General features: G+C 31.7%; 1 long non-coding RNA gene across 1 annotated transcript; it reads right to left on the reverse strand.

Annotated features, from left to right (window-relative positions):
* Positions 1-4,501: 4,501 nt before the first annotated feature.
* On the reverse strand, positions 4,502-8,003 carry LOC145306756 (uncharacterized). Its single transcript, XR_013875195.1, has 3 exons — positions 5,652-8,003; positions 5,420-5,472; positions 4,502-5,253 (listed from the first exon to the last, which is right to left on the reverse strand). It is a non-coding gene; the product is annotated as an uncharacterized LOC145306756 (long non-coding RNA).
* Positions 8,004-10,533: the final 2,530 nt, after the last annotated feature.

Here is a 10,533-nt window from a genome sequence, read left to right on the forward strand (position 1 = left end):
AATTTTACAAATTTTCATTCTTTTAATTTAGTTTTTTATCACGAAACCTCTAATTTTATGATTCTTGTGTTGTTTTACTAATGTTAATTTACTTTGACAATATTTGCTAATAATTTTTTAGCTGTATTATGACCATTCTATTAAAAGGGTTATTGTCTCTAACATTACCTTTTAGGGTCTTCGTTTTATAGATCTTATTTCCCCATTTTAATAAATAGGTCTTTATACATGCTTTTTTACTTAAAAATTATATTAAATTGTTTTAAATTTGTCTAATTTTGATAATATTTTTATAGACTTTTATTTTCATTAGAATAAATACATAATTTAAAGTATGGGTTGGATTTTTCCCCAGTAAAGCTACTCTACAGGTTATTCATAGAATCGGTTTAGGGGAAAAGGACGAACCATGTACCCCCCTCAAAAAGAAAAGCTCGATTATAACACGTTTCAGGAGGCTAAAGATGACCCGTGTTTCATACAGCCTTGTTTTTTGAGGTGTTTTAAATCATAGGATATCTTTCGTTTATTATTTTAATGATTTTTTTTGTGTTTTTTGTGCAAAGAAAAATTTCTAAATACTATATTTACTATATTATTATAGTTTTTATTTCATAAACATAAGGAGACCAAAAATACTTATACCGATGGCCAAATGTCGTCTTATCTCACATATTTCGCGAATGCCGCGTACACTCCAGAGTACGCCATATTGAATAACCATGCCGGTTTTAGTTTACTTTAAGGTGGCGTCACGCTGAAATTTCTTATTTTTTAGAAAGGGAAAAATACAGTGAAAATTCATCTTTTATAGGTTAAAAATATAAGAAATGCATGTGTAAATGCATAAATTAAGGCTAGGTGATAATTTCAATATATTTTCCCTTCGAATTAGCCTTCGGTGATAAGTTTTTTTCTTGTCGAATGAGGAATCAATTCTTCATCTTGATATTATTAAAAGTGATTCCTATTTTTCAGATTTTTCGATTATTTTGCGCGATCTTATTTCCTGTCGACTATTTTGTGCGGTCTTATTTCCTGTCAGGCATTATGTTAAATGAAGTTGCCATGGGGAGGTTATATTCGGTCCTGGCCGAGTATAATCTCACCATGAGAAATGTTAGGGCAGCCAGGCAGGGATAAGGAGGAGGACCGGCTGTATCTGCAGGTAAATATTCTTTTTTATTGTTCCGGCACTGATCCTTAACCCTGTTTTTTCTACGGAGACTTTTTTACTATAATAGATAATATTTTATCAAATAAATATTTCAATCACAATAATGTATTCCCTTAATATTATTAATTTTATGTTTATTAGAATCAGCTTCTGTTTTTGGTTTAGTTTTCTTCTTTTATTTGCTGATTTTAATAAACATAAGATGTTATTACATTAATTACAATATTTTCGGTCATTATCGCTTAGTTTCAATGTAAATCATTTTTTATCAGTTTTCTTAAAAATTCTCTATTTTATAATTTTAGAATTGTATAATATTTAGTCTCCCTATTGCGGTAGATAAATATCTTTTTCGGACTAAATTTTATACGTATTTTTTTTTTTAAAGAAACTTTTTTCATTTCCATAGTCATGACGTGTAGTAATAGCAAGAACAAACAGCTAAATATTCTTATAAAGTGTATTAATTCAAGACAAGATTAACATACAATAATAATATTAATATTAAGACAACTGTTCACGTTTATGTTCGTGTCGTGTTGCAGAGCAATGTCTTGCTCCGAAACGGTTGACACAAGAACTAAAAACTAATATACAAAATACATACATTGCTCTCAAGTCAGGAAGAAAGGGACTATACATCACATTTCTCCCTGGCTTTAACAGGAACATGGATTTCAAAACTGTAATATTTCAGATTGAATATAACAATATGTTTATTACATGTTAATTATCATATATATTATAAGTAGCATTGAATGCTTATTAAATAGATAATAATTGATCTGGTATGACACCTGCCATAATTTTTTTTTTTTTTTTTTTTATTTTATTTCCAGATCTTTAAACATTTCATATACATTTTTTTTTCTTTTTGTTTTGGTTCCTTAGAACTCTTTTATGTTTTTTATATGTTCCTTTTTTTTTTATGTGTTTTTTTTTCTTTTTTTTTTATTTTTTAAAAAAAACATTGATTAACATATAATCATTGAAAAATGCATTGATTAACATATAATGCATTGATTAACACATAAACATTGGAAATGCATTGATTAACATAGTTATTATAAATGCATGATAAATAAAAACACTGATTAACATATAACCATCAGAATGCATTGATTTAAAAACATGTCATTAGAGATGCATTGTTATAAAGCATTAATATTAAACCTTTCGAGACTACTACTGCCTCAACAAATACTTAAACATTAATACATAAAAATAAAATAAAATATGAATTAATACACAGTAAAACTATAATTATTCTTGATCATAATATTCATTTTCTTTTGCCAGATTTTTCTTGATAATAGTAGTATCATTCATATCCATCAATCCATCATTATCCATCAATCCATCAACATCTCACAAATGATATAACCATACCAACCATAGTAGTATCATTCGTATCCATCAATCCATCATTATCCATCAATCCATCAACATCTCACAAATGACATAACCATACCAATGCTACAACACCACAGACGATATAACTATACCAGTTGACCTTAGCTTAGTTATAAACTTAGTTATAAACTGGTTTCCACTTAGCAACTGTGATTTTCTCAAACAACACAACAGCCATTCACCTCCACCACAAGAAGCCTCCAATCTCTTCAAAAAATTGGGATCAAATCCTTTCTAGCATCGACTCTAACTACTTCCCAAAATTCACCCTTTCCTGATTCAAAATACGTTGCTGATCCTGCAGGTTAGCCAACCGAGCATCTAACTCAACCATTCTAGTAACCAAACCTGCCAAATGTTTGAGGTCTCAGATCAAAAATCAGAACTGCTGTTCACATTTATCATCCAGGAGATTATATCTATTGCATAGTCAGGCATGATTTAAGCCTAATAATGACAACCTCAATAACTGCTATTAACATCTCTGTTAGATTCCAAAAATCGACATGTCATTCAAAATACAGAAACTGCCAATGATTTTCGTTATAACAATGATGCTACTGTCGACACTCCAACCAATGATAACGTTGAAAACAATGAACAGAAACAACAAACACAGAGAAAACTGCAGCCGAACAAAAGCAACCAAAACCTTCGCCATAGATTGATTCGAAATCTGATCCATTTTGTTTTTCAATACTAACTATCGACAAACACACCAGCTATTGACAAGTAAGATATCCAACCTGGCAGTCAAATCTACAACAGCCACATCAACTTTAAGCCCCGCCTTCTTTAGAACAGCTAAAATTTCACTAACCAGCATTATACTTTGACTGCCCACTGTATTAACAACTTACAAATATCCGTTTTATCAGTCATAAATATATTTAAGATACAATGCATGCTATTTTAAAATTCTGCACAACTTCACAATAGCTTCTAGCCCATGGTGTATATCTCTGTATATCATTATCTATCAACTAAATACTTCTCATTTTGACAACTGTAAATACATCTCTTTGTAGCTACCTGACTCACTGTGCATTTATTTGCATCATCCTGACACACTGTGCATTTATTTGCATCATCCTGACACACTGTGCACATCTGTTCAAAATAAATATCAACATAATTCGTTTAACTCTTTGTATCTACCTGACTCACTGTGCATTTATTTACGTTAATCTGGCACACTGTGCACATCTGTTCAAAATGTTACAATATCAACATATTTCATTTAACTCAATGTTATTTCATTATCCTTGACATACGAATCCTCAATTTTCAAATTAAGCTTCAAAACTACTCTCCGACGTCTTATTATCCACAACTGTTGCTTAAATGCTTAAATTTAACACCTCCAAGTCTTCAAAACTTTTCAACAGTTATTATAAATCTAGCAATCTATAAATCTAAATTACTTTTCTTCTCCTTGGCAGCAGTTGGACTGTTGATTGGAGTACTTATAACAGGTTGAGAAAGGGTTGCAACAACAGTATCAACAGATTGACTTGCTTCAGTAGGATTATGATTATCACTATCACCAGTACCAACAGATTGACTTGCTTCAGTAGGATTATGATCATCACTATCACCAGTACTATCATTAGTTGCATATGATTTGCCACTACTGGTTGATTTAAGACTCTTCTTGCCAAGATCAGTAATAGTCTTCCCATATATAGAGATATCATATTCAAGCTCAAAGATAGCTTCATCAATCATTGTTTGCAAGATATCATATTCAAGCTCAAAGATAGCTTCATCAATCATTGTTTGCAAGTATTTAATCTGTAACATCATCAGCTCTAGTACATCATGAGGAAACATATTTTGTTGCACAATAGACAGAATATTAGTAAATCCATAAACAGCAGCTCCATACATTCCAAATAATTCAAGCTCAAAGATAGCTTCATCAATCATTGTTTGCAAGTATTTAATCTGTAACATCATCAGCTCTAGTACATCATGAGGAAACATATTTTGTTGCACAATAGACAGAATATTAGTAAATCCATAAACAGCAGCTCCATACATTCCAAATATGTTGTCAATCCAGCACAGGCTTCCTTTGGAGTTTTGTGCAAGCACTCAGTTGTTAGCTTCAGGTACTTTTCATGATCACTAAATCTCCTTATAGTTGCCAGAGAATACAGGAACCTTGAACTTGATATCTACCTTCCTGGTGATACTCCAAGCTTCTTGACCGCATTATTGAGAACAGTTTTAGCATCCTGTTTAGCTTCCTGTTTAGCTTCCTGTTTAGCATTCTGAACTTCAACAGACTTCACATCTAATCTATAAACAGATTCTCCAGCAGCAATAGCATGTTTCACAATATTACTGACCCAATCACTAAACAATCCTGTTTAGCTTCCTGTTTAGCTTCCTGTTTAGCATTCTGAACTTCAACAGACTTCACATCTAATCTATAAACAGATTCTCCAGCAGCAATTCAACATATAATCGGTCAGAGCAAAGTGTATCATGTGCCTCCACTCTCTCTCCACCAACATTTAATTCAACATATAATCGGTCAGATCAAATTGTATCATGTACCAGCCTCCACTCTCAAATAATATCAATGTCAACACAAAACAATGGCCAAATTCAAAACTAAATTTCAGTCACCACCAACTACTTCTCTTGCGGCCGATCTAAAACAAAATACAATCATTTTAGATGCCAAAACTTATTTAATACATATTTTATTTTCACTCAACAAAATAAAATAATTTCTTTAACATGTATTAGTATATATAACATTAATCAAATGTATATCAATATTGAACATCATTAAAATCTTAACAAACTAAAACTCACCAACAGGTAATACTGTATCTCAACCACCACAACTACTCCTCTTTTCGACCAATCTAAAACATAATACAATTATTTTAGATGCCATACTTTATCACTTAACAAATAAAATTTCAACATGTCTTCTTAAAAATGTATTAAGAAATATAATATTAATCAAATGTTTGTCAATAATCGAGCAACATAAAAATAATTCTTAATACAATATATTAGTCTAATACAGTAAAAAATTTACCTAATTATTCAATGAAATATCTGAATAATAACTTATATCATCCACAACTATTTTTATGTATTAGAATCTTGAAAGTTGAAGCACAACTAACTATTTTTCTCTATACCTGAGAGCACTTTCTTGCGCAGCTCAACTTTTGCGCATACAACGCCCAACTCCTGCTCATCATTGCTGCTACCTCTCTGCACCACCCCACCTTGCGCATACCAACTTCGAGAGACAGTGCAAACTTTCCTTGCCAAATTATTGCCCACCCCCCTTCTCCATGAAGAGAGACAGCTCCACTCAAATATCTAATGCATTATAACAATCTTGCTTCATGAAATTCTAAGCTTCATAAATAATTTTGCTGAATCAACATCACTAAATCGCAATATATACTATTCTATATCGAGTGTCCTTAATAAAATTTAAGCTTAAACAAAAACTTAACACATCTACATTATAATTCCAAGTTTTAGTAGATTTCAATCCACCCCTCAATATTTTCCATTTTATTCTGATCCACCAAAACTTTCGCAATACGTTCATTATATTCCAAGTTTTTAAATAGATTGAAATCCGCCCACATCTATTCACGTTAATTTGATTCATCCAAAATTGAGCAACACATAATGTTTCAATTTCAAGTTTGAGTGCAATTTGATTCACCACCCTGTGTTATTTATATAATTCTTCTCCTATAATTAGGTTTGGTCCGCCCATCCATACGACCATTTTGATTCACCACCCTGTGTTATTGATATATTTGTTTTTTCTATAATTAGATTCGGTCCGCCCATCCATACTTTACATCTATCTACTTTTTGTATTTCGAACTTTTCATGGTGATTTCTGCAGCAGGTAGGTACAATTTAAAAAACGTAGCAACACTATAATCATTTCTATGACGTCCGTACTTCCATTTGTAAACATGTTGATTTGACCACAAATTTCTATATGATCTAATTATCCGATTGTATACTAATTCCGGGAACAACAAAATTCAACATTATAATCGAAGCAGTTAAAATATCTAATTATCCAATAATTTTATATGATCTAATTATCCGATTGATTCGATGTATATTGATTCCTGGGACAATAAAGCACAATACTTTATGATTGCGATGTCAATAATTTCATATGATCTAATTATCCGATTGATTTGATGTATATTGATTCCTGGGACAACAAAGTACAATACTTTATGATTACAGTGTCAAGCATCCAATCACCCTTCAGACAACCAACACTCTGAGATGCACAACCTTTTTCAAGAAAACATTTCCCCACTCTAACTTTAACGTCACACATCTCACATAGTAGCAGTAGGAACCATTTTTAACTTTGTTAGTTATGACTCAGTGTCAGACCGAGATTCAAACCTATCACCTACCCAACAACAAGTAGATGTGCTACGTGTTAAGCGGTTTATAAGCGAAGCCACTCTATAAGCAAGTTCATAAAATGTAAGTAAAACATCAATCTGTTTCAATCAGTTCTTTTTTAACACATTTACTTACAATTTTACATCGACTCTTATGCACTTATTTTTTCAGTTTTGACACTATACAAGTGTTGATGTTCGTTTGTCCTACCATTCAATGCTTTGCTTTTGTTAATGTTGTCTTCCTTGTTTTTACAAAGATTATTCAGTTCTGACACTATGCAAGTGTTGATGTTCGTTTGTCCTACCATTCAATACTTCGCTTTTATTAATGTTGTCTTCCTTGTTTATTACAAACAAATTTGCTTACAATTTTTGCATTGAATCTTATATGTATATTCTGATTATTTAATTTTGACACTATACAAGTGTTGATGTCCGTTTGTCCTGCCATTCCATTGCTTCGTTTTTACGGATGCTGTCATCTTTGTTTTTATACATCATATCCTCATTACAATAAAAATCATATATCATATAAATCATATATCAACATTTACTATACGAGTGTTAATGCTCCATTTTTATGAATATTAATATCCTTGGTTTATACATCATATTCGAAAACGTTTCAATAGAAGTCATATATAGGTCAAACTAAACTTGCAACATTTAACCACCAAGTCTAAACAACACATTTAGTATTAATCTATATTGCATCACCCATCATTGGATATAGATATACACAATAGACATCTCTTCCCTACACAATCCTATATATACTAGATCTATTGTCAAAACTTGCACAAAGTTTTATTTTCAACAAACATCCATAAATAATATATCCATTGTACACACATCAACAAGTGTTCTCTTCTCTCCATACAAATATTTCCAATAACATTCATTTCCTACTATACAAATATTTCCGATTTATTTTCAACAAACATCCATAAATAATATATCCATTGTACACACATCAACAAGTTTTCTCTTTTCTCCATACAAATATTTCCAATAATCATTCATTTCCTACTATACAAATATTTCCGATAATTCATTCATATATATATAATATGTCCATTATACATTTCAATTTTGCACACATATCATAATTAATCCACATATAATATGTCCATTGTACAATCCAATTCCACACACATATCTCTCTCTCACTCTCTCTCTCTCTTTCTCTCTCTCTCTCTCTCTCTCTCTCTCTATCTCACATCATAATCAAATACTGAATAACAATTTTTGCTTCATTAAAAATTTTTTGCTGAGTTATGCATTCCAATCTTAAATCGCCATTTAATTGTTTAAAATAAATCTAGTTAAATCCACAAAAATTCCGCCCATTAATCAAATATCAAATATCAAATATCACATTCTACTGATCATGATGACAAGTATGTATCAATCCAAATCAACGTAAATTCAAAAACAAAACAAACAAAATTTCTGTTCTATCTATAATAGAAATTTCGTACTATGAATAATATATCACAGATCAAAGATCACATATCTATCTTCACGCAAGTACAATCGTTATTAATTATAGCACATTTTAACCATATTCAAAATATTTTGTTTCCATTCATATAAGCTTAAGAGTAGCTTTACTCTTATTTATACATAAACCGCAATATAATTGTTTTAAAATTAAATACTTAGAACCATAATAACTGACTCAACTTTTAAAACAATTTACAGCCTTTCATCAAAATTCTAATACTTTTTAAAGTATCTAATTTCAAATTTTTATCCAATTTTCATAAAATCACGATATTAACATTTAATAAAATCAATTTTCTTCCATTAACAATTTTACAAAATTGTATTCCTATTTTCGTTGAAATTAATCCATCTTCCATTTTTTTTATTCTTATCTCTGTTAGACACCACAATAGTCCGAAACAAAAATAAATATATCCAAATATCCAATTCCAGTGTAACAAAACACAAAAAAAAAAATAAATGCATATATTTTGATTTTCATAATAACATAATCTCATAAACTCGTATTCAATAGTTAACAAAATGTTATATTTCCAGAATTCAAATAATTACCATAAATCAAATTATTTTATTTCACAAACTTTATAGAGTTGCTTCGTTTCTCTTCTTATTATTTAAACAATATCAGCGCTTTCCAAATTATATGTTATACATTCTAACCTTATGCATGGACACCACAATGGCAGATAAATTAACATTTATCCCACTAATTCGAATAATATCAGAGATCTACATTTATTAGCAATGGATACAACAATGGAAAATAAATTGACGTTCATTCCCAAAAAATCGAGTAAGATCAGTAATATACAGGGATATAACAATAGCAGATAAATTTTCGTTCATTCTAGAAAAAGTTGCTCCACAAATAATCTATGATTTGTATGTCAACATAACATCTGCGAGTTTTATTTCCTAAATAGAAATACTTCCAGAAGCACAACTTCTATACATTTTTATAAGCCGTCAAATCTATCAGATACAATACTTATTCAATTATAGATATCTTAATTGCAAAACTACAAAAATCGATCGCCGCCACACCGCCGTCAAATCGCCGTAGGCCGTAGTACATGTATATCCTGTTGATACAATCCAAAACTGTAGAGAAAATCCTTCTTCCCTGCAAATTGTAGAAAGGAATAAACTGTAGAGAGAATACATTTTTAACAATTTTTAACAATACTCAACTGTCTCCCTGTAGAAACAAACTATAAAAGGATAGAGAGAATACATTTTTAACAATTTTTAACAATACTCAACTGTCTCCCTGTAGAAACAAACTATAAAAGGATAGAGAGAATACATTTTTAACAATTTTTAACAATACTCAACTGTCTCCCTGTAGAAACAAACTATAAAAGGATAATTTTTTAACAACACATGTCTATCCTTCTCTCCCTGCTGATACATGTCCAGGGCGGCACCTTTTCCCCTTTCATGGTGTCCTCCACCAACATAGTACATGTCCAGGACGGCACATATCTTTCCCTGGACATTATGTTGGTGTCCTCCACCCACATGTTGTCCTGCAATGTCCAGGGCGGCACCTTTTCCCCTTTCATGGTGTCCTCCACCAACATAGTACATGTCCAGGGCGGCACATATCTTTCCCTGGACATTATGTTGGTGTCCTCCACCCACATGTTGTCCTTCACTAGACAGGATGGTGTCGTGGTGTCCTTCAATGGACAGAATGGTGACATGGTGTTCTTAACCATCACATATCTCTCTTTCACCAGGGGTTCGACCTGGTTCACCCTCTCTCCATTCTTTAAGCATAACTGGTCCAGGAATTCGACCTGGTCCAGCATCACATGTCTCTCCTCCTCCAGAGGTTCGACCTGGTCCAGCATCACATGTCTCTCCTCCTCCAGAGGTTCGACCTGGTCCAGCATCACATGTCTCTCCTCCTCCAGAGGTTCGACCTGGTTCACCATCTCCTTGACTGTTACCTGGTCCTCTCCACCTATACACTCTCCCCCCCCTAACCTGTTTGGC

This window comes from Acartia tonsa, chromosome 15 (genome assembly GCF_053477335.1).
Source record: "Acartia tonsa isolate MP-2025a chromosome 15, ASM5347733v1, whole genome shotgun sequence".
NCBI classification, from domain to species: Eukaryota; Metazoa; Arthropoda; class Copepoda; order Calanoida; family Acartiidae; genus Acartia; species Acartia tonsa.